The sequence below is a fragment of the Triplophysa dalaica genome, chromosome 1 (genome assembly GCF_015846415.1).
Source record: "Triplophysa dalaica isolate WHDGS20190420 chromosome 1, ASM1584641v1, whole genome shotgun sequence".
Classification (NCBI taxonomy): domain Eukaryota; kingdom Metazoa; phylum Chordata; class Actinopteri; order Cypriniformes; family Nemacheilidae; genus Triplophysa; species Triplophysa dalaica.
In genome coordinates this window covers 29,933,586-29,953,818 of record NC_079542.1, presented here as the reverse complement: position 1 = coordinate 29,953,818, position 20,233 = coordinate 29,933,586, and the positions used below count along the sequence as shown (strand labels likewise).

The following is a 20,233-nucleotide window of genomic DNA, read 5'->3' as shown; positions in this document are numbered from 1 at the left end:
AGAATACTCAATTGACCAAAATGTGGAAAACCAGGCGTAACTTTCTAGGACTTGATTCAAGGTTAATTAACTAAATCTTTTTCTTTTTTCAAGTACTCACAAAGACATAAAGCCACTTAGATCATGCTACTTTCCTCAATATCGCCAAAAGCAATAAAGAACATTCATCAACAGCACAAAGCATGTGAAACCGAATCACTACTACATGCCAGATTCACGCTCTAAAAGAAGCATCTAAGCTCTTCATCGTGGTTTGGGAAACAAATACTTACGAAACACATTTCCAAGTAAAAACTATAGAAATGAACCCTGAAAGCATAGTCCTAAATTTCTCGCCAAAACACCAGAGGAAGTCTGATCTGAAGAGTGTTTCCTCAGTAACGGTTTGGAGCGTTTTTGGCAGCTCAAACCTTCCCGTTCGAGCCACTTTTAAACGTATACGTCAAAACAACAGGCAGACATATCCTTTTGTGTATTCTTTTGCTTTTAAAAAAAGGAGCAGAAACATGACCAATTCTTGCAATTTCTGACTATAAAAAAGTACCGACATATAAATGAAAACACAAGACAAAATTAAACAAAAATACTTAATTGACCAAAATGTGGAAAACCAGGCGTAACTTTCTAGGACTTGATTCAAGGTTAATTACCTAAATCTATTTCTTTTTTCAAGTACTCACAAAGACATGAAGCCACTTAGATCATGCTACTTTCCTCAATATCGCCAAAAGCAATAAAGAACATTCATCAACAGCACAAAGCATGTGAAACCGAATCACTACTACATGCCAGATTCACGCTCTAAAAGAAGCATCTAAGCTCTTCATCGTGGTTTGGGAAACAAACACTTACGAAACACATTTCCAAGTAAAATAACTATAGAAATGATTCCTGAAAGTATAGTCCTAAATTTGCTGACCAAACACCAGAGGTAGTCTGATCTGAAGAGTGTTTCCTCAGTAACGGTTTGGAGCGTTTTTGGAAGCTCAAACCTTCCCGTTTGAGCCACTTTTAAACGTATACGTCAAAACAACAGGCAGACATATCCTTTTGTGTATTCTTTTGCTTTAAAAAAGAGGAGCAGAAACATGACCAATTCCTGTAAGTTGTGACCAGAAAAACAGTACCGACATATAAATGAAAACACAAGACAAAATTTAACCAAAATGCTCAATTGACCAAAATGTGGAAAACCAGGCGTATCTTTCTAGGACTTGATTCAAGGTTAATTACCTAAATCTATTTCTTTTTTCAAGCACTCACAAAGACATAAAGCCACTTAGATCATGCTCCTTTCCTCAATATCAGCAAAAAAAATAAAGAACATTCATCAACAGCACAAAGCATGTGAAACCGAATCACTACTACATGCCAGATTCACAATCTAAAAGAAGCATCTAAGCTCATCATCGTGGTTTGGGAAACAAACATTTACGAAACACATTTCCAAGTAAAATAACTATAGAAATGATCCCTGAAAATATAGTCCTAAATTTGCTGACAAAACACCAGAGGTAGTCTGATCTGAAGAGTGTTTCCTCAGTAACGGTTTGGAGCGTTTTTGGAAGCTCAAACCTTCGCGTTTGAGCCACTTTTAAACGTATACGTCAAAACAACAGGCAGACATATCCTTTTGTGTATTCTTTTGCTTTTAAAAAAAGGAGCAGAAACAAGACCAATTCCTGCAATTTCTGACTATAAAACAGTACCGACATATAAATGAAAACACAAGACAAAATTTAACTAAAATAATCAATTGACCAAAATGTGGAAAAACCAAGCGTATCTTTCTAGTATCTGAATGATACATGACCAATTCCTGCAATTTGTGACAAAAACAGAAACATCCTACAATTGAAAAACACCAGACAAAACTTAACAAGAATACTCAATTGACCAAAATGTGGAAAACCAGGCGTAATCTTTCTAGGACTTGATTCAAGGTTAATTAACTAAATCTTTTTCTTTTTTCAAGTACTCACAAAGACATAAAGCCACTTAGATCATGCTACTTTCCTCAATATCGCCAAAAGCAATAAAGAACATTCATCAACAGCACAAAGCATGTGAAACCGAATCACTACTACATGCCAGATTCACGCTCTAAAAGAAGCATCTAAGCTCTTCATCGTGGTTTGGGAAACAAATACTTACGAAACACATTTCCAAGTAAAAACTATAGAAATGAACCCTGAAAGCATAGTCCTTAATTTCTCGCCAAAACACCAGAGGAAGTCTGATCTGAAGAGTGTTTCCTCAGTAACGGTTTGGAGCGTTTTTGGCAGCTCAAACCTTCCCGTTCGAGCCACTTTTAAACGTATACGTCAAAACAACAGGCAGACATATCCTTTTGTGTATTCTTTTTCTTTTAAAAAAAGGAGCAGAAACATGACCAATTCTTGCAATTTCTGACTATAAAACAGTACCGACATATAAATGAAAACACAAGACAAAATTTAACTAAAATAATCAATTGACCAAAATGTGGAAAACCAAGCGTATCTTTCTAGTATCTGAATGATACATGACCAATTCCTGCAATTTGTGACAAAAACAGAAACATCCTACAATTGAAAAACACCAGACAAAACTTATCAAGAATACTCAATTGATCAAAATGTGGAAAACCAGGCATAACTTTCTAGGACTTGATTCAAGGTTAATTGCCTAAATCTATTTCTTTTTTCAAGTACTCACATGGACATGAAGCCACTTAGATCATGCTACTTTCCTCAATATCGCCAAAAGCAATAAAGAACATTCATCAACTGCACAAAGCATGTGAAATCGAATCACTACTACATGCCAGATTCACGCTCTAAAAGAAGCATCTAAGCTCTTCATCGTGGTTTGGGAAACAAACACTTACGAAACACATTTCCAAGTAAAATAACTATAGAAATGATCCCTGAAATTATAGTCCTAAATTTGCTGACCAAACACCAGAGGTAGTCTGATCTGAAGAGTGTTTCCTCAGTAACGGTTTGGAGCGTTTTTGGAAGCTCAAACCTTCCCGTTTGAGCAACTTTTAAACGTATACGTCAAAACAACAGGCAGACATATCCTTTTGTGTATTCTTTTGCTTTAAAAAAGAGGAGCAGAAACATGACCAATTCCTGTAAGTTGTGACCAGAAAAACAGTACCGACATATAAATGAAAACACAAGACAAAATTTAACTAAAATAATCAATTGACCAAAATGTGGAAAAACCAAGCGTATCTTTCTAGTATCTGAATGATACATGACCAATTCCTGCAATTTGTGACAAAAACAGAAACATCCTACAATTGAAAAACACCAGACAAAACTTAACAAGAATACTCAATTGACCAAAATGTGGAAAACCAGGCGTAACTTTCTAGGACTTGATTCAAGGTTAATTAACTAAATCTATTTCTTTTTTCAAGTACTCACAAAGACATAAAGCCACTTAGATCATGCTACTTTCCTCAATATCGCCAAAAGCAATAAAGAACATTCATCAACAGCACAAAGCATGTGAAACCGAATCACTACTACATGCCAGATTCACGCTCTAAAAGAAGCATCTAAGCTCTTCATCGTGGTTTGGGAAACAAATACTTACGAAACACATTTCCAAGTAAAAACTATAGAAATGAACCCTGAAAGCATAGTCCTAAATTTCTCGCCAAAACACCAGAGGAAGTCTGATCTGAAGAGTGTTTCCTCAGTAACGGTTTGGAGCGTTTTTGGCAGCTCAAACCTTCCCGTTCGAGCCACTTTTAAACGTATACGTCAAAACAACAGGCAGACATATCCTTTTGTGTATTCTTTTGCTTTTAAAAAAAGGAGCAGAAACATGACCAATTCTTGCAATTTCTGACTATAAAAAAGTACCGACATATAAATGAAAACACAAGACAAAATTAAACAAAAATACTTAATTGACCAAAATGTGGAAAACCAGGCGTAACTTTCTAGGACTTGATTCAAGGTTAATTACCTAAATCTATTTCTTTTTTCAAGTACTCACAAAGACATGAAGCCACTTAGATCATGCTACTTTCCTCAATATCGCCAATAGCAATAAAGAACATTCATCAACTGCACAAAGCATGTGAAATCGAATCACTACTACATGCCAGATTCACGCTCTAAAAGAAGCATCTAAGCTCATCATCGTGGTTTGGGAAACAAACACTTACGAAACACATTTCTAAGTAAAATAACTATAGAAATGATCCCTGAAAGTATAGTCCTAAATTTGCTGACAAAACACCAGAGGTAGTCTGATCTGAAGAGTGTTTCCTCAGTAACGGTTTGGAGCGTTTTTGGAAGCTCAAACCTTCCCGTTTGAGCCACTTTTAAAGGTATACGTCAAAACAACAGGCAGACGTATCCTTTTGTGTATTCTTTTGCTTTTAAAAAAAGGAGCAGAAACAAGACCAATTCCTGCAATTTCTGACTATAAAACAGTACCGACATATAAATGAAAACACAAGACAAAATTTAACTAAAATAATCAATTGACCAAAATGTGGAAAAACCAAGCGTATCTTTCTAGTATCTGAATGATACATGACCAATTCCTGCAATTTGTGACAAAAACAGAAACACCCTACAATTGAAAAACACCAGACAAAACTTAACAAGAAAACTCAATTGATCAAAATGTGGAAAACCAGGCGTGACTTTCTAGAACTTGATTCAAGGTTAATTGCCTAAATCTATTTCTTTTTTCAAGTACTCACATAGACATGAAGCCACTTAGATCATGCTACTTTCCTCAATATCGCCAAAAGCAATAAAGAACATTCATCTACTGCACAAAGCATGTGAAATCGAATCACTACTACATGCCAGATTCACGCTCTAAAAGAAGCATCTAAGCTCTTCATCGTGGTTTGGGAAACAAACACTTACGAAACACATTTCCAAGTAAAATAACTATAGAAATGATCCCTGAAAGTATAGTCCTAAATTTGCTGACCAAACACCAGAGGTAGTCTGATCTGAAGAGTGTTTCCTCAGTAACGGTTTGGAGCGTTTTTGGAAGCTCAAACCTTCCCGTTTGAGCCACTTTTAAACGTATACGTCAAAACAACAGGCAGACATATCCTTTTGTGTATTCTTTTGCTTTAAAAAAGAGGAGCAGAAACATGACCAATTCCTGTAAGTTGTGACCAGAAAAACAGTACCGACATATAAATGAAAACACAAGACAAAATTTAACCAAAATGCTCAATTGACCAAAATGTGGAAAACCAGGCGTATCTTTCTAGGACTTGATTCAAGGTTAATTACCTAAATCTATTTCTTTTTTCAAGCACTCACAAAGACATAAAGCCACTTAGATCATGCTCCTTTCCTCAATATCAGCAAAAAAAATAAAGAACATTCATCAACAGCACAAAGCATGTGAAACCGAATCACTACTACATGCCAGATTCACAATCTAAAAGAAGCATCTAAGCTCATCATCGTGGTTTGGGAAACAAACATTTACGAAACACATTTCCAAGTAAAATAACTATAGAAATGATCCCTGAAAATATAGTCCTAAATTTGCTGACAAAACACCAGAGGTAGTCTGATCTGAAGAGTGTTTCCTCAGTAACGGTTTGGAGCGTTTTTGGAAGCTCAAACCTTCGCGTTTGAGCCACTTTTAAACGTATACGTCAAAACAACAGGCAGACATATCCTTTTGTGTATTCTTTTGCTTTTAAAAAAAGGAGCAGAAACAAGACCAATTCCTGCAATTTCTGACTATAAAACAGTACCGACATATAAATGAAAACACAAGACAAAATTTAACTAAAATAATCAATTGACCAAAATGTGGAAAAACCAAGCGTATCTTTCTAGTATCTGAATGATACATGACCAATTCCTGCAATTTGTGACAAAAACAGAAACATCCTACAATTGAAAAACACCAGACAAAATTTAACAAGAATACTCAATTGACCAAAATGTGGAAAACCAGGCGTAATCTTTCTAGGACTTGATTCAAGGTTAATTAACTAAATCTTTTTCTTTTTTCAAGTACTCACAAAGACATAAAGCCACTTAGATCATGCTACTTTCCTCAATATCGCCAAAAGCAATAAAGAACATTCATCAACAGCACAAAGCATGTGAAACCGAATCACTACTACATGCCAGATTCACGCTCTAAAAGAAGCATCTAAGCTCTTCATCGTGGTTTGGGAAACAAATACTTACGAAACACATTTCCAAGTAAAAACTATAGAAATGAACCCTGAAAGCATAGTCCTTAATTTCTCGCCAAAACACCAGAGGAAGTCTGATCTGAAGAGTGTTTCCTCAGTAACGGTTTGGAGCGTTTTTGGCAGCTCAAACCTTCCCGTTCGAGCCACTTTTAAACGTATACGTCAAAACAACAGGCAGACATATCCTTTTGTGTATTCTTTTTCTTTTAAAAAAAGGAGCAGAAACATGACCAATTCTTGCAATTTCTGACTATAAAACAGTACCGACATATAAATGAAAACACAAGACAAAATTTAACTAAAATAATCAATTGACCAAAATGTGGAAAACCAAGCGTATCTTTCTAGTATCTGAATGATACATGACCAATTCCTGCAATTTGTGACAAAAACAGAAACATCCTACAATTGAAAAACACCAGACAAAACTTATCAAGAATACTCAATTGATCAAAATGTGGAAAACCAGGCATAACTTTCTAGGACTTGATTCAAGGTTAATTGCCTAAATCTATTTCTTTTTTCAAGTACTCACATGGACATGAAGCCACTTAGATCATGCTACTTTCCTCAATATCGCCAAAAGCAATAAAGAACATTCATCAACTGCACAAAGCATGTGAAATCGAATCACTACTACATGCCAGATTCACGCTCTAAAAGAAGCATCTAAGCTCTTCATCGTGGTTTGGGAAACAAACACTTACGAAACACATTTCCAAGTAAAATAACTATAGAAATGATCCCTGAAATTATAGTCCTAAATTTCTCGCCAAAACACCAGAGGAAGTCTGATCTGAAGAGTGTTTCCTCAGTAACGGTTTGGAGCGTTTTTGGCAGCTCAAACCTTCCCGTTCGAGCCACTTTTAAACGTATACGTCAAAACAACAGGCAGACATATCCTTTTGTGTATTCTTTTGCTTTTAAAAAAAGGAGCAGAAACATGACCAATTCTTGCAATTTCTGACTATAAAACAGTACCGACATATAAATGAAAACACAAGACAAAATATAACTAAAATAATCAATTGACCAAAATGTGGAAAACCAAGCGTATCTTTCTAGTATCTGAATGATACATGACCAATTCCTGCAATTTGTGAAAAAAACAGAAACATCCTACAATTGAAAAACACCAGACAAAACTTAACAAGAATACTTAATTGATCAAAATGTGGAAAACCAGGCGTGACTTTCTAGAACTTGATTCAAGGTTAATTGCCTAAATCTATTTCTTTTTTCAAGTACTCACATAGACATGAAGCCACTTAGATCATGCTACTTTCCTCAATATCGCCAAAAGCAATAAAGAACATTCATCAACTGCACAAAGCATGTGAAATCGAATCACTACTACATGCCAGATTCACGCTCTAAAAGAAGCATATAAGCTCATCATCGTGGTTTGGGAAACAAACACTTACGAAACACATTTCTAAGTAAAAAAACTATAGAAATGATCCCTGAAAGTATAGTCCTAAATTTGCTGACCAAACACCAGAGGTAGTCTGATCTGAAGAGTGTTTCCTCATGTAACGGTTTGGAGCGTTTTTGGAAGCTCAAACCTTCCCGTTCGAGCCACTTTTAAACGTATACGTCAAAACAACAGGCAGACATATCCTTTTGTGTATTCTTTTGCTTTTAAAAAAAGGAGCAGAAACATGACCAATTCCTGCAATTTCTGACTATAAAACAGTACCGATATATAAATGAAAACACAAGACAAAATTTAACAAAAATACTCAATTGACCAAAATGTGGAAAACCAAGCGTATCTTTCTAGTATCCGAATGATACATGACCAATTCCTGCAATTTGTGACAAAAACAGAAACATCCTACTATTGAAAAACACCATACAAAACTTAAGAATACTCAATTGATCAAAATGTGGAAAACCAGGCGTAAATTTCTAGGACTTGATTGAAGGTTAATTACCTAAATCTATTTCTTTTTGCAAGTACTCACAAAGACATAAAGCCACTTAGATCGTGCTACTTTCCTCAATATCGCCAAAAGCAATAAAGAACATTCATCAACAGCACAAAGCATGTGAACCGAATCACTACTAAATGCCAGATTCATGCTCTAAAAGAAGCATCTAAGCTCATCATCGTGGTTTGGGAAACAAACACTTACGAAACACATTTCCAAGTAAAATAACTATAGAAATGATTCCTGAAAGTATTGTCCTAAATTTCTCGCCAAAACACCAGAGGAAGTCTGATCTGAAGAGTGTTTCCTCAGTAACGGTTTGGAGCGTTTTTGGCAGCTCAAACCTTCCCGTTCGAGCCACTTTTAAACGTATACGTCAAAACAACAGGCAGACATATCCTTTTGTGTATTCTTTTTCTTTTAAAAAAAGGAGCAGAAACATGACCAATTCTTGCAATTTCTGACTATAAAACAGTACCGACATATAAATGAAAACACAAGACAAAATTTAACTAAAATAATCAATTGACCAAAATGTGGAAAACCAAGCGTATCTTTCTAGTATCTGAATGATACATGACCAATTCCTGCAATTTGTGACAAAAACAGAAACATCCTACAATTGAAAAACACCAGACAAAACTTATCAAGAATACTCAATTGATCAAAATGTGGAAAACCAGGCATAACTTTCTAGGACTTGATTCAAGGTTAATTGCCTAAATCTATTTCTTTTTTCAAGTACTCACATGGACATGAAGCCACTTAGATCATGCTACTTTCCTCAATATCGCCAAAAGCAATAAAGAACATTCATCAACTGCACAAAGCATGTGAAATCGAATCACTACTACATGCCAGATTCACGCTCTAAAAGAAGCATCTAAGCTCTTCATCGTGGTTTGGGAAACAAACACTTACGAAACACATTTCCAAGTAAAATAACTATAGAAATGATCCCTGAAATTATAGTCCTAAATTTGCTGACCAAACACCAGAGGTAGTCTGATCTGAAGAGTGTTTCCTCAGTAACGGTTTGGAGCGTTTTTGGAAGCTCAAACCTTCCCGTTTGAGCAACTTTTAAACGTATACGTCAAAACAACAGGCAGACATATCCTTTTGTGTATTCTTTTGCTTTAAAAAAGAGGAGCAGAAACATGACCAATTCCTGTAAGTTGTGACCAGAAAAACAGTACCGACATATAAATGAAAACACAAGACAAAATTTAACTAAAATAATCAATTGACCAAAATGTGGAAAAACCAAGCGTATCTTTCTAGTATCTGAATGATACATGACCAATTCCTGCAATTTGTGACAAAAACAGAAACATCCTACAATTGAAAAACACCAGACAAAACTTAACAAGAATACTCAATTGACCAAAATGTGGAAAACCAGGCGTAACTTTCTAGGACTTGATTCAAGGTTAATTAACTAAATCTTTTTCTTTTTTCAAGTACTCACAAAGACATAAAGCCACTTAGATCATGCTACTTTCCTCAATATCGCCAAAAGCAATAAAGAACATTCATCAACAGCACAAAGCATGTGAAACCGAATCACTACTACATGCCAGATTCACGCTCTAAAAGAAGCATCTAAGCTCTTCATCGTGGTTTGGGAAACAAATACTTACGAAACACATTTCCAAGTAAAAACTATAGAAATGAACCCTGAAAGCATAGTCCTAAATTTCTCGCCAAAACACCAGAGGAAGTCTGATCTGAAGAGTGTTTCCTCAGTAACGGTTTGGAGCGTTTTTGGCAGCTCAAACCTTCCCGTTCGAGCCACTTTTAAACGTATACGTCAAAACAACAGGCAGACATATCCTTTTGTGTATTCTTTTGCTTTTAAAAAAAGGAGCAGAAACATGACCAATTCTTGCAATTTCTGACTATAAAAAAGTACCGACATATAAATGAAAACACAAGACAAAATTAAACAAAAATACTTAATTGACCAAAATGTGGAAAACCAGGCGTAACTTTCTAGGACTTGATTCAAGGTTAATTACCTAAATCTATTTCTTTTTTCAAGTACTCACAAAGACATGAAGCCACTTAGATCATGCTACTTTCCTCAATATCGCCAAAAGCAATAAAGAACATTCATCAACAGCACAAAGCATGTGAAACCGAATCACTACTACATGCCAGATTCACGCTCTAAAAGAAGCATCTAAGCTCTTCATCGTGGTTTGGGAAACAAACACTTACGAAACACATTTCCAAGTAAAATAACTATAGAAATGATTCCTGAAAGTATAGTCCTAAATTTGCTGACCAAACACCAGAGGTAGTCTGATCTGAAGAGTGTTTCCTCAGTAACGGTTTGGAGCGTTTTTGGAAGCTCAAACCTTCCCGTTTGAGCCACTTTTAAACGTATACGTCAAAACAACAGGCAGACATATCCTTTTGTGTATTCTTTTGCTTTAAAAAAGAGGAGCAGAAACATGACCAATTCCTGTAAGTTGTGACCAGAAAAACAGTACCGACATATAAATGAAAACACAAGACAAAATTTAACCAAAATGCTCAATTGACCAAAATGTGGAAAACCAGGCGTATCTTTCTAGGACTTGATTCAAGGTTAATTACCTAAATCTATTTCTTTTTTCAAGCACTCACAAAGACATAAAGCCACTTAGATCATGCTCCTTTCCTCAATATCAGCAAAAAAAATAAAGAACATTCATCAACAGCACAAAGCATGTGAAACCGAATCACTACTACATGCCAGATTCACAATCTAAAAGAAGCATCTAAGCTCATCATCGTGGTTTGGGAAACAAACATTTACGAAACACATTTCCAAGTAAAATAACTATAGAAATGATCCCTGAAAATATAGTCCTAAATTTGCTGACAAAACACCAGAGGTAGTCTGATCTGAAGAGTGTTTCCTCAGTAACGGTTTGGAGCGTTTTTGGAAGCTCAAACCTTCGCGTTTGAGCCACTTTTAAACGTATACGTCAAAACAACAGGCAGACATATCCTTTTGTGTATTCTTTTGCTTTTAAAAAAAGGAGCAGAAACAAGACCAATTCCTGCAATTTCTGACTATAAAACAGTACCGACATATAAATGAAAACACAAGACAAAATTTAACTAAAATAATCAATTGACCAAAATGTGGAAAAACCAAGCGTATCTTTCTAGTATCTGAATGATACATGACCAATTCCTGCAATTTGTGACAAAAACAGAAACATCCTACAATTGAAAAACACCAGACAAAACTTAACAAGAATACTCAATTGACCAAAATGTGGAAAACCAGGCGTAATCTTTCTAGGACTTGATTCAAGGTTAATTAACTAAATCTTTTTCTTTTTTCAAGTACTCACAAAGACATAAAGCCACTTAGATCATGCTACTTTCCTCAATATCGCCAAAAGCAATAAAGAACATTCATCAACAGCACAAAGCATGTGAAACCGAATCACTACTACATGCCAGATTCACGCTCTAAAAGAAGCATCTAAGCTCTTCATCGTGGTTTGGGAAACAAATACTTACGAAACACATTTCCAAGTAAAAACTATAGAAATGAACCCTGAAAGCATAGTCCTTAATTTCTCGCCAAAACACCAGAGGAAGTCTGATCTGAAGAGTGTTTCCTCAGTAACGGTTTGGAGCGTTTTTGGCAGCTCAAACCTTCCCGTTCGAGCCACTTTTAAACGTATACGTCAAAACAACAGGCAGACATATCCTTTTGTGTATTCTTTTTCTTTTAAAAAAAGGAGCAGAAACATGACCAATTCTTGCAATTTCTGACTATAAAACAGTACCGACATATAAATGAAAACACAAGACAAAATTTAACTAAAATAATCAATTGACCAAAATGTGGAAAACCAAGCGTATCTTTCTAGTATCTGAATGATACATGACCAATTCCTGCAATTTGTGACAAAAACAGAAACATCCTACAATTGAAAAACACCAGACAAAACTTATCAAGAATACTCAATTGATCAAAATGTGGAAAACCAGGCATAACTTTCTAGGACTTGATTCAAGGTTAATTGCCTAAATCTATTTCTTTTTTCAAGTACTCACATGGACATGAAGCCACTTAGATCATGCTACTTTCCTCAATATCGCCAAAAGCAATAAAGAACATTCATCAACTGCACAAAGCATGTGAAATCGAATCACTACTACATGCCAGATTCACGCTCTAAAAGAAGCATCTAAGCTCTTCATCGTGGTTTGGGAAACAAACACTTACGAAACACATTTCCAAGTAAAATAACTATAGAAATGATCCCTGAAATTATAGTCCTAAATTTGCTGACCAAACACCAGAGGTAGTCTGATCTGAAGAGTGTTTCCTCAGTAACGGTTTGGAGCGTTTTTGGAAGCTCAAACCTTCCCGTTTGAGCAACTTTTAAACGTATACGTCAAAACAACAGGCAGACATATCCTTTTGTGTATTCTTTTGCTTTAAAAAAGAGGAGCAGAAACATGACCAATTCCTGTAAGTTGTGACCAGAAAAACAGTACCGACATATAAATGAAAACACAAGACAAAATTTAACTAAAATAATCAATTGACCAAAATGTGGAAAAACCAAGCGTATCTTTCTAGTATCTGAATGATACATGACCAATTCCTGCAATTTGTGACAAAAACAGAAACATCCTACAATTGAAAAACACCAGACAAAACTTAACAAGAATACTCAATTGACCAAAATGTGGAAAACCAGGCGTAACTTTCTAGGACTTGATTCAAGGTTAATTAACTAAATCTATTTCTTTTTTCAAGTACTCACAAAGACATAAAGCCACTTAGATCATGCTACTTTCCTCAATATCGCCAAAAGCAATAAAGAACATTCATCAACAGCACAAAGCATGTGAAACCGAATCACTACTACATGCCAGATTCACGCTCTAAAAGAAGCATCTAAGCTCTTCATCGTGGTTTGGGAAACAAATACTTACGAAACACATTTCCAAGTAAAAACTATAGAAATGAACCCTGAAAGCATAGTCCTAAATTTCTCGCCAAAACACCAGAGGAAGTCTGATCTGAAGAGTGTTTCCTCAGTAACGGTTTGGAGCGTTTTTGGCAGCTCAAACCTTCCCGTTCGAGCCACTTTTAAACGTATACGTCAAAACAACAGGCAGACATATCCTTTTGTGTATTCTTTTGCTTTTAAAAAAAGGAGCAGAAACATGACCAATTCTTGCAATTTCTGACTATAAAAAAGTACCGACATATAAATGAAAACACAAGACAAAATTAAACAAAAATACTTAATTGACCAAAATGTGGAAAACCAGGCGTAACTTTCTAGGACTTGATTCAAGGTTAATTACCTAAATCTATTTCTTTTTTCAAGTACTCACAAAGACATGAAGCCACTTAGATCATGCTACTTTCCTCAATATCGCCAATAGCAATAAAGAACATTCATCAACTGCACAAAGCATGTGAAATCGAATCACTACTACATGCCAGATTCACGCTCTAAAAGAAGCATCTAAGCTCATCATCGTGGTTTGGGAAACAAACACTTACGAAACACATTTCTAAGTAAAATAACTATAGAAATGATCCCTGAAAGTATAGTCCTAAATTTGCTGACAAAACACCAGAGGTAGTCTGATCTGAAGAGTGTTTCCTCAGTAACGGTTTGGAGCGTTTTTGGAAGCTCAAACCTTCCCGTTTGAGCCACTTTTAAAGGTATACGTCAAAACAACAGGCAGACGTATCCTTTTGTGTATTCTTTTGCTTTTAAAAAAAGGAGCAGAAACAAGACCAATTCCTGCAATTTCTGACTATAAAACAGTACCGACATATAAATGAAAACACAAGACAAAATTTAACTAAAATAATCAATTGACCAAAATGTGGAAAAACCAAGCGTATCTTTCTAGTATCTGAATGATACATGACCAATTCCTGCAATTTGTGACAAAAACAGAAACACCCTACAATTGAAAAACACCAGACAAAACTTAACAAGAAAACTCAATTGATCAAAATGTGGAAAACCAGGCGTGACTTTCTAGAACTTGATTCAAGGTTAATTGCCTAAATCTATTTCTTTTTTCAAGTACTCACATAGACATGAAGCCACTTAGATCATGCTACTTTCCTCAATATCGCCAAAAGCAATAAAGAACATTCATCTACTGCACAAAGCATGTGAAATCGAATCACTACTACATGCCAGATTCACGCTCTAAAAGAAGCATCTAAGCTCTTCATCGTGGTTTGGGAAACAAACACTTACGAAACACATTTCCAAGTAAAATAACTATAGAAATGATCCCTGAAAGTATAGTCCTAAATTTGCTGACCAAACACCAGAGGTAGTCTGATCTGAAGAGTGTTTCCTCAGTAACGGTTTGGAGCGTTTTTGGAAGCTCAAACCTTCCCGTTTGAGCCACTTTTAAACGTATACGTCAAAACAACAGGCAGACATATCCTTTTGTGTATTCTTTTGCTTTAAAAAAGAGGAGCAGAAACATGACCAATTCCTGTAAGTTGTGACCAGAAAAACAGTACCGACATATAAATGAAAACACAAGACAAAATTTAACCAAAATGCTCAATTGACCAAAATGTGGAAAACCAGGCGTATCTTTCTAGGACTTGATTCAAGGTTAATTACCTAAATCTATTTCTTTTTTCAAGCACTCACAAAGACATAAAGCCACTTAGATCATGCTCCTTTCCTCAATATCAGCAAAAAAAATAAAGAACATTCATCAACAGCACAAAGCATGTGAAACCGAATCACTACTACATGCCAGATTCACAATCTAAAAGAAGCATCTAAGCTCATCATCGTGGTTTGGGAAACAAACATTTACGAAACACATTTCCAAGTAAAATAACTATAGAAATGATCCCTGAAAATATAGTCCTAAATTTGCTGACAAAACACCAGAGGTAGTCTGATCTGAAGAGTGTTTCCTCAGTAACGGTTTGGAGCGTTTTTGGAAGCTCAAACCTTCGCGTTTGAGCCACTTTTAAACGTATACGTCAAAACAACAGGCAGACATATCCTTTTGTGTATTCTTTTGCTTTTAAAAAAAGGAGCAGAAACAAGACCAATTCCTGCAATTTCTGACTATAAAACAGTACCGACATATAAATGAAAACACAAGACAAAATTTAACTAAAATAATCAATTGACCAAAATGTGGAAAAACCAAGCGTATCTTTCTAGTATCTGAATGATACATGACCAATTCCTGCAATTTGTGACAAAAACAGAAACATCCTACAATTGAAAAACACCAGACAAAACTTAACAAGAATACTCAATTGACCAAAATGTGGAAAACCAGGCGTAATCTTTCTAGGACTTGATTCAAGGTTAATTAACTAAATCTTTTTCTTTTTTCAAGTACTCACAAAGACATAAAGCCACTTAGATCATGCTACTTTCCTCAATATCGCCAAAAGCAATAAAGAACATTCATCAACAGCACAAAGCATGTGAAACCGAATCACTACTACATGCCAGATTCACGCTCTAAAAGAAGCATCTAAGCTCTTCATCGTGGTTTGGGAAACAAATACTTACGAAACACATTTCCAAGTAAAAACTATAGAAATGAACCCTGAAAGCATAGTCCTTAATTTCTCGCCAAAACACCAGAGGAAGTCTGATCTGAAGAGTGTTTCCTCAGTAACGGTTTGGAGCGTTTTTGGCAGCTCAAACCTTCCCGTTCGAGCCACTTTTAAACGTATACGTCAAAACAACAGGCAGACATATCCTTTTGTGTATTCTTTTTCTTTTAAAAAAAGGAGCAGAAACATGACCAATTCTTGCAATTTCTGACTATAAAACAGTACCGACATATAAATGAAAACACAAGACAAAATTTAACTAAAATAATCAATTGACCAAAATGTGGAAAACCAAGCGTATCTTTCTAGTATCTGAATGATACATGACCAATTCCTGCAATTTGTGACAAAAACAGAAACATCCTACAATTGAAAAACACCAGACAAAACTTATCAAGAATACTCAATTGATCAAAATGTGGAAAACCAGGCATAACTTTCTAGGACTTGATTCAAGGTTAATTGCCTAAATCTATTTCTTTTTTCAAGTACTCACATGGACATGAAGCCACTTAGATCATGCTACTTTCCTCAATATCGCCAAAAGCAATAAAGAACATTCATCAACTGCACAAAGCATGTGAAATCGAATCACTACTACATGCCAGATTCACGCTCTAAAAGAAGCATCTAAGCTCTTCATCGTGGTTTGGGAAACAAACACTTACGAAACACATTTCCAAGTAAAATAACTATAGAAATGATCCCTGAAATTATAGTCCTAAATTTGCTGACCAAACACCAGAGGTAGTCTGATCTGAAGAGTGTTTCCTCAGTAACGGTTTGGAGCGTTTTTGGAAGCTCAAACCTTCCCGTTTGAGCAACTTTTAAACGTATACGTCAAAACAACAGGCAGACATATCCTTTTGTGTATTCTTTTGCTTTAAAAAAGAGGAGCAGAAACATGACCAATTCCTGTAAGTTGTGACCAGAAAAACAGTACCGACATATAAATGAAAACACAAGACAAAATTTAACTTAAATAATCAATTGACCAAAATGTGGAAAAACCAAGCGTATCTTTCTAGTATCTGAATGATACATGACCAATTCCTGCAATTTGTGACAAAAACAGAAACATCCTACAATTGAAAAACACCAGACAAAACTTAACAAGAATACTCAATTGACCAAAATGTGGAAAACCAGGCGTGACTTTCTAGAACTTGATTCAAGGTTAATTGCCTAAATCTATTTCTTTTTTCAAGTACTCACATAGACATGAAGCCACTTAGATCATGCTACTTTCCTCAATATCGCCAAAAGCAATAAAGAACATTCATCTACTGCACAAAGCATGTGAAATCGAATCACTACTACATGCCAGATTCACGCTCTAAAAGAAGCATCTAAGCTCTTCATCGTGGTTTGGGAAACAAACACTTACGAAACACATTTCCAAGTAAAATAACTATAGAAATGATCCCTGAAAGTATAGTCCTAAATTTGCTGACCAAACACCAGAGGTAGTCTGATCTGAAGAGTGTTTCCTCAGTAACGGTTTGGAGCGTTTTTGGCAGCTCAAACCTTCCCGTTCGAGCCACTTTTAAACGTATACGTCAAAACAACAGGCAGACATATCCTTTTGTGTATTCTTTTGCTTTTAAAAAAAGGAGCAGAAACATGACCAATTCTTGCAATTTCTGACTATAAAACAGTACCGACATATAAATGAAAACACAAGACAAAATATAACTAAAATAATCAATTGACCAAAATGTGGAAAACCAAGCGTATCTTTCTAGTATCTGAATGATACATGACCAATTCCTGCAATTTGTGAAAAAAACAGAAACATCCTACAATTGAAAAACACCAGACAAAACTTAACAAGAATACTTAATTGATCAAAATGTGGAAAACCAGGCGTGACTTTCTAGAACTTGATTCAAGGTTAATTGCCTAAATCTATTTCTTTTTTCAAGTACTCACATAGACATGAAGCCACTTAGATCATGCTACTTTCCTCAATATCGCCAAAAGCAATAAAGAACATTCATCAACTGCACAAAGCATGTGAAATCGAATCACTACTACATGCCAGATTCACGCTCTAAAAGAAGCATATAAGCTCATCATCGTGGTTTGGGAAACAAACACTTACGAAACACATTTCTAAGTAAAAAAAACTATAGAAATGATCCCTGAAAGTATAGTCCTAAATTTGCTGACCAAACACCAGAGGTAGTCTGATCTGAAGAGTGTTTCCTCATGTAACGGTTTGGAGCGTTTTTGGAAGCTCAAACCTTCCCGTTCGAGCCACTTTTAAACGTATACGTCAAAACAACAGGCAGACATATCCTTTTGTGTATTCTTTTGCTTTTAAAAAAAGGAGCAGAAACATGACCAATTCCTGCAATTTCTGACTATAAAACAGTACCGATATATAAATGAAAACACAAGACAAAATTTAACAAAAATACTCAATTGACCAAAATGTGGAAAACCAAGCGTATCTTTCTAGTATCCGAATGATACATGACCAATTCCTGCAATTTGTGACAAAAACAGAAACATCCTACTATTGAAAAACACCATACAAAACTTAAGAATACTCAATTGATCAAAATGTGGAAAACCAGGCGTAAATTTCTAGGACTTGATTGAAGGTTAATTACCTAAATCTATTTCTTTTTGCAAGTACTCACAAAGACATAAAGCCACTTAGATCGTGCTACTTTCCTCAATATCGCCAAAAGCAATAAAGAACATTCATCAACAGCACAAAGCATGTGAACCGAATCACTACTAAATGCCAGATTCATGCTCTAAAAGAAGCATCTAAGCTCATCATCGTGGTTTGGGAAACAAACACTTACGAAACACATTTCCAAGTAAAATAACTATAGAAATGATTCCTGAAAGTATTGTCCTAAATTTCTCGCCAAAACACCAGAGGAATTCTGATCTGAAGAGTATTTCCTCAGTAACGGTGTGGAGCGTTTTTGGCACCTCAAACCTTCCCGTTCGAGCCACTTTTAAACGTATACGTCAAAACAACAGGCAGACATATCCTTTTGTGTATTCTTTTGCTTTTAAAAAAAGGAGCAGAAACATGACCAATTCTTGCAATTTCTGACTATAAAACAGTACCGACATATAAATGAAAACACAAGACAAAATTTAACTAAAATAATCAATTGACCAAAATGTGGAAAACCAAGCGTATCTTTCTAGTATCTGAATGATACATGACCAATTCCTGCAATTTGTGACAAAAACAGAAACATCCTACAATTAAAAAACACCAGACAAAACTTATCAAGAATACTCAATTGATCAAAATGTGGAAAACCAGGCATAACTTTCTAGGACTTGATTCAAGGTTAATTACCTAAATCTATTTCTTTTTTCAAGTACTCGCATAGACATGAATCCACTTAGATCATGCTACTTTCCTCAATATCGCCAAAAGCAATAAAGAACATTCATCAACTGCACAAAGCAAGTGAAATCGAATCACTACTACATGCCAGATTCACGCTCTAAAAGAAGCATCTAAGCTCATCACCGTGGTTTGGGAAAGAAACACTTACAAAACACATTTCCAAGTAAAATAACTATAGAAATGATTCCTGAAAGTATAGTCCTAAATTTGCTGACAAAACACCAGAGGTAGTCTGATCTGAAGAGTGTTTCCTCAGTAACGGTTTGGAGCGTTTTTGGAAGCTCAAACCTTCCCGTTTGAGCAACTTTTAAACGTATACGTCAAAACAACAGGCAGACATATCCTTTTGTGTATTCTTTTGCTTTAAAAAAAGAGGAGCAGAAACATGACCAATTCCTGTAAGTTGTGACCATAAAAACAGTACCGACATATAAATGAAAACACAAGACAAAATTAAACAAAAATACGCAATTGACCAAAATGTGGAAAACCAGGCTTATCTTTCTAGTATCCGAATGATACATGACCAATTCCTGCAATTTGTGACAAAAACAGAAACATCCTACAATTGAAAAACACCATACAAAACTTAACAAGAATACTCAATTGATCAAAATGTGGAAAACCAGGCGTAACTTTCTAGGACTTGATTCAAGGTTAATTGCCTAAATCTAATTCTTTTTTCAAGTACTCACATAGACATGAAGCCACTTAGATCATGCTACTTTCCTCAATATCGCCAAAAGCAATAAAGAACATTCATCAACTGCACAAAGCATGTGAAACCGAATCACTACTACATGCCAGATTCACAATCTAAAAGAAGCATCTAAGCTCATCATCGTGGTTTGGGAAACAAACACTTACGAAACACATTTCCAAGTAAAATAACTATAGAAATGATCCCTGAAAGTATAGTCCTAAATTTGCTGACCAAACACCAGAGGTAGTCTGATCTGAAGAGTGTTTCCTCAGTAACGGTTTGGAGCGTTTTTGGAAGCTCAAACCTTCCCGTTTGAGCCACTTTTAAACGTATACGTCAAAACAACAGGCAGACATATCCTTTTGTGTATTCTTTTGCTTTAAAAAAGAGGAGCAGAAACATGACCAAT

General features: G+C 35.5%; 30 non-coding genes across 30 annotated transcripts; all 30 read right to left on the bottom strand.

The window, feature by feature from the left end:
- Positions 1–111: 111 nt before the first annotated feature.
- LOC130430940 (small nucleolar RNA U3) lies at positions 112–325 on the bottom strand. The gene has a single exon (XR_008908069.1). It is a non-coding gene; the product is annotated as a small nucleolar RNA U3 (small nucleolar RNA).
- Positions 326–691: 366 nt separating this feature from the next.
- On the bottom strand, positions 692–907 carry LOC130430433 (small nucleolar RNA U3). The gene has a single exon (XR_008907789.1). It is a non-coding gene; the product is annotated as a small nucleolar RNA U3 (small nucleolar RNA).
- A 367-nt stretch (positions 908–1,274) lies between these two features.
- On the bottom strand, positions 1,275–1,490 carry LOC130431618 (small nucleolar RNA U3). Its single transcript, XR_008908293.1, has one exon. It is a non-coding gene; the product is annotated as a small nucleolar RNA U3 (small nucleolar RNA).
- A 503-nt stretch (positions 1,491–1,993) lies between these two features.
- Positions 1,994–2,207, bottom strand: LOC130430929 (small nucleolar RNA U3). Its single transcript, XR_008908058.1, has one exon. It is a non-coding gene; the product is annotated as a small nucleolar RNA U3 (small nucleolar RNA).
- Positions 2,208–2,708: 501 nt separating this feature from the next.
- Positions 2,709–2,924, bottom strand: LOC130431489 (small nucleolar RNA U3). Its single transcript, XR_008908265.1, has one exon. It is a non-coding gene; the product is annotated as a small nucleolar RNA U3 (small nucleolar RNA).
- Positions 2,925–3,427: 503 nt separating this feature from the next.
- Positions 3,428–3,641, bottom strand: LOC130430907 (small nucleolar RNA U3). Its single transcript, XR_008908036.1, has one exon. It is a non-coding gene; the product is annotated as a small nucleolar RNA U3 (small nucleolar RNA).
- A 366-nt stretch (positions 3,642–4,007) lies between these two features.
- On the bottom strand, positions 4,008–4,223 carry LOC130430662 (small nucleolar RNA U3). The gene has a single exon (XR_008907880.1). It is a non-coding gene; the product is annotated as a small nucleolar RNA U3 (small nucleolar RNA).
- A 502-nt stretch (positions 4,224–4,725) lies between these two features.
- Positions 4,726–4,941, bottom strand: LOC130431202 (small nucleolar RNA U3). Its single transcript, XR_008908171.1, has one exon. It is a non-coding gene; the product is annotated as a small nucleolar RNA U3 (small nucleolar RNA).
- A 367-nt stretch (positions 4,942–5,308) lies between these two features.
- Positions 5,309–5,524, bottom strand: LOC130431611 (small nucleolar RNA U3). The gene has a single exon (XR_008908292.1). It is a non-coding gene; the product is annotated as a small nucleolar RNA U3 (small nucleolar RNA).
- A 503-nt stretch (positions 5,525–6,027) lies between these two features.
- LOC130430896 (small nucleolar RNA U3) lies at positions 6,028–6,241 on the bottom strand. The gene has a single exon (XR_008908025.1). It is a non-coding gene; the product is annotated as a small nucleolar RNA U3 (small nucleolar RNA).
- A 501-nt stretch (positions 6,242–6,742) lies between these two features.
- On the bottom strand, positions 6,743–6,958 carry LOC130431482 (small nucleolar RNA U3). Its single transcript, XR_008908264.1, has one exon. It is a non-coding gene; the product is annotated as a small nucleolar RNA U3 (small nucleolar RNA).
- A 501-nt stretch (positions 6,959–7,459) lies between these two features.
- LOC130430489 (small nucleolar RNA U3) lies at positions 7,460–7,675 on the bottom strand. The gene has a single exon (XR_008907819.1). It is a non-coding gene; the product is annotated as a small nucleolar RNA U3 (small nucleolar RNA).
- A 499-nt stretch (positions 7,676–8,174) lies between these two features.
- Positions 8,175–8,389, bottom strand: LOC130431361 (small nucleolar RNA U3). The gene has a single exon (XR_008908225.1). It is a non-coding gene; the product is annotated as a small nucleolar RNA U3 (small nucleolar RNA).
- Positions 8,390–8,890: 501 nt separating this feature from the next.
- LOC130431478 (small nucleolar RNA U3) lies at positions 8,891–9,106 on the bottom strand. Its single transcript, XR_008908263.1, has one exon. It is a non-coding gene; the product is annotated as a small nucleolar RNA U3 (small nucleolar RNA).
- A 503-nt stretch (positions 9,107–9,609) lies between these two features.
- LOC130430885 (small nucleolar RNA U3) lies at positions 9,610–9,823 on the bottom strand. Its single transcript, XR_008908014.1, has one exon. It is a non-coding gene; the product is annotated as a small nucleolar RNA U3 (small nucleolar RNA).
- Positions 9,824–10,189: 366 nt separating this feature from the next.
- LOC130430429 (small nucleolar RNA U3) lies at positions 10,190–10,405 on the bottom strand. Its single transcript, XR_008907788.1, has one exon. It is a non-coding gene; the product is annotated as a small nucleolar RNA U3 (small nucleolar RNA).
- A 367-nt stretch (positions 10,406–10,772) lies between these two features.
- LOC130431604 (small nucleolar RNA U3) lies at positions 10,773–10,988 on the bottom strand. The gene has a single exon (XR_008908291.1). It is a non-coding gene; the product is annotated as a small nucleolar RNA U3 (small nucleolar RNA).
- Positions 10,989–11,491: 503 nt separating this feature from the next.
- Positions 11,492–11,705, bottom strand: LOC130430874 (small nucleolar RNA U3). The gene has a single exon (XR_008908003.1). It is a non-coding gene; the product is annotated as a small nucleolar RNA U3 (small nucleolar RNA).
- Positions 11,706–12,206: 501 nt separating this feature from the next.
- LOC130431476 (small nucleolar RNA U3) lies at positions 12,207–12,422 on the bottom strand. The gene has a single exon (XR_008908262.1). It is a non-coding gene; the product is annotated as a small nucleolar RNA U3 (small nucleolar RNA).
- A 503-nt stretch (positions 12,423–12,925) lies between these two features.
- LOC130430863 (small nucleolar RNA U3) lies at positions 12,926–13,139 on the bottom strand. Its single transcript, XR_008907992.1, has one exon. It is a non-coding gene; the product is annotated as a small nucleolar RNA U3 (small nucleolar RNA).
- Positions 13,140–13,505: 366 nt separating this feature from the next.
- LOC130430655 (small nucleolar RNA U3) lies at positions 13,506–13,721 on the bottom strand. Its single transcript, XR_008907879.1, has one exon. It is a non-coding gene; the product is annotated as a small nucleolar RNA U3 (small nucleolar RNA).
- Positions 13,722–14,223: 502 nt separating this feature from the next.
- Positions 14,224–14,439, bottom strand: LOC130431198 (small nucleolar RNA U3). The gene has a single exon (XR_008908164.1). It is a non-coding gene; the product is annotated as a small nucleolar RNA U3 (small nucleolar RNA).
- A 367-nt stretch (positions 14,440–14,806) lies between these two features.
- LOC130431599 (small nucleolar RNA U3) lies at positions 14,807–15,022 on the bottom strand. The gene has a single exon (XR_008908290.1). It is a non-coding gene; the product is annotated as a small nucleolar RNA U3 (small nucleolar RNA).
- Positions 15,023–15,525: 503 nt separating this feature from the next.
- LOC130430852 (small nucleolar RNA U3) lies at positions 15,526–15,739 on the bottom strand. The gene has a single exon (XR_008907981.1). It is a non-coding gene; the product is annotated as a small nucleolar RNA U3 (small nucleolar RNA).
- Positions 15,740–16,240: 501 nt separating this feature from the next.
- Positions 16,241–16,456, bottom strand: LOC130431471 (small nucleolar RNA U3). Its single transcript, XR_008908261.1, has one exon. It is a non-coding gene; the product is annotated as a small nucleolar RNA U3 (small nucleolar RNA).
- Positions 16,457–16,959: 503 nt separating this feature from the next.
- Positions 16,960–17,175, bottom strand: LOC130431191 (small nucleolar RNA U3). The gene has a single exon (XR_008908160.1). It is a non-coding gene; the product is annotated as a small nucleolar RNA U3 (small nucleolar RNA).
- Positions 17,176–17,676: 501 nt separating this feature from the next.
- Positions 17,677–17,893, bottom strand: LOC130431118 (small nucleolar RNA U3). Its single transcript, XR_008908135.1, has one exon. It is a non-coding gene; the product is annotated as a small nucleolar RNA U3 (small nucleolar RNA).
- A 499-nt stretch (positions 17,894–18,392) lies between these two features.
- Positions 18,393–18,607, bottom strand: LOC130431302 (small nucleolar RNA U3). The gene has a single exon (XR_008908212.1). It is a non-coding gene; the product is annotated as a small nucleolar RNA U3 (small nucleolar RNA).
- A 501-nt stretch (positions 18,608–19,108) lies between these two features.
- LOC130431107 (small nucleolar RNA U3) lies at positions 19,109–19,324 on the bottom strand. Its single transcript, XR_008908134.1, has one exon. It is a non-coding gene; the product is annotated as a small nucleolar RNA U3 (small nucleolar RNA).
- Positions 19,325–19,827: 503 nt separating this feature from the next.
- On the bottom strand, positions 19,828–20,043 carry LOC130431415 (small nucleolar RNA U3). Its single transcript, XR_008908244.1, has one exon. It is a non-coding gene; the product is annotated as a small nucleolar RNA U3 (small nucleolar RNA).
- Between the last annotated feature and the right edge of the window lie 190 nt (positions 20,044–20,233).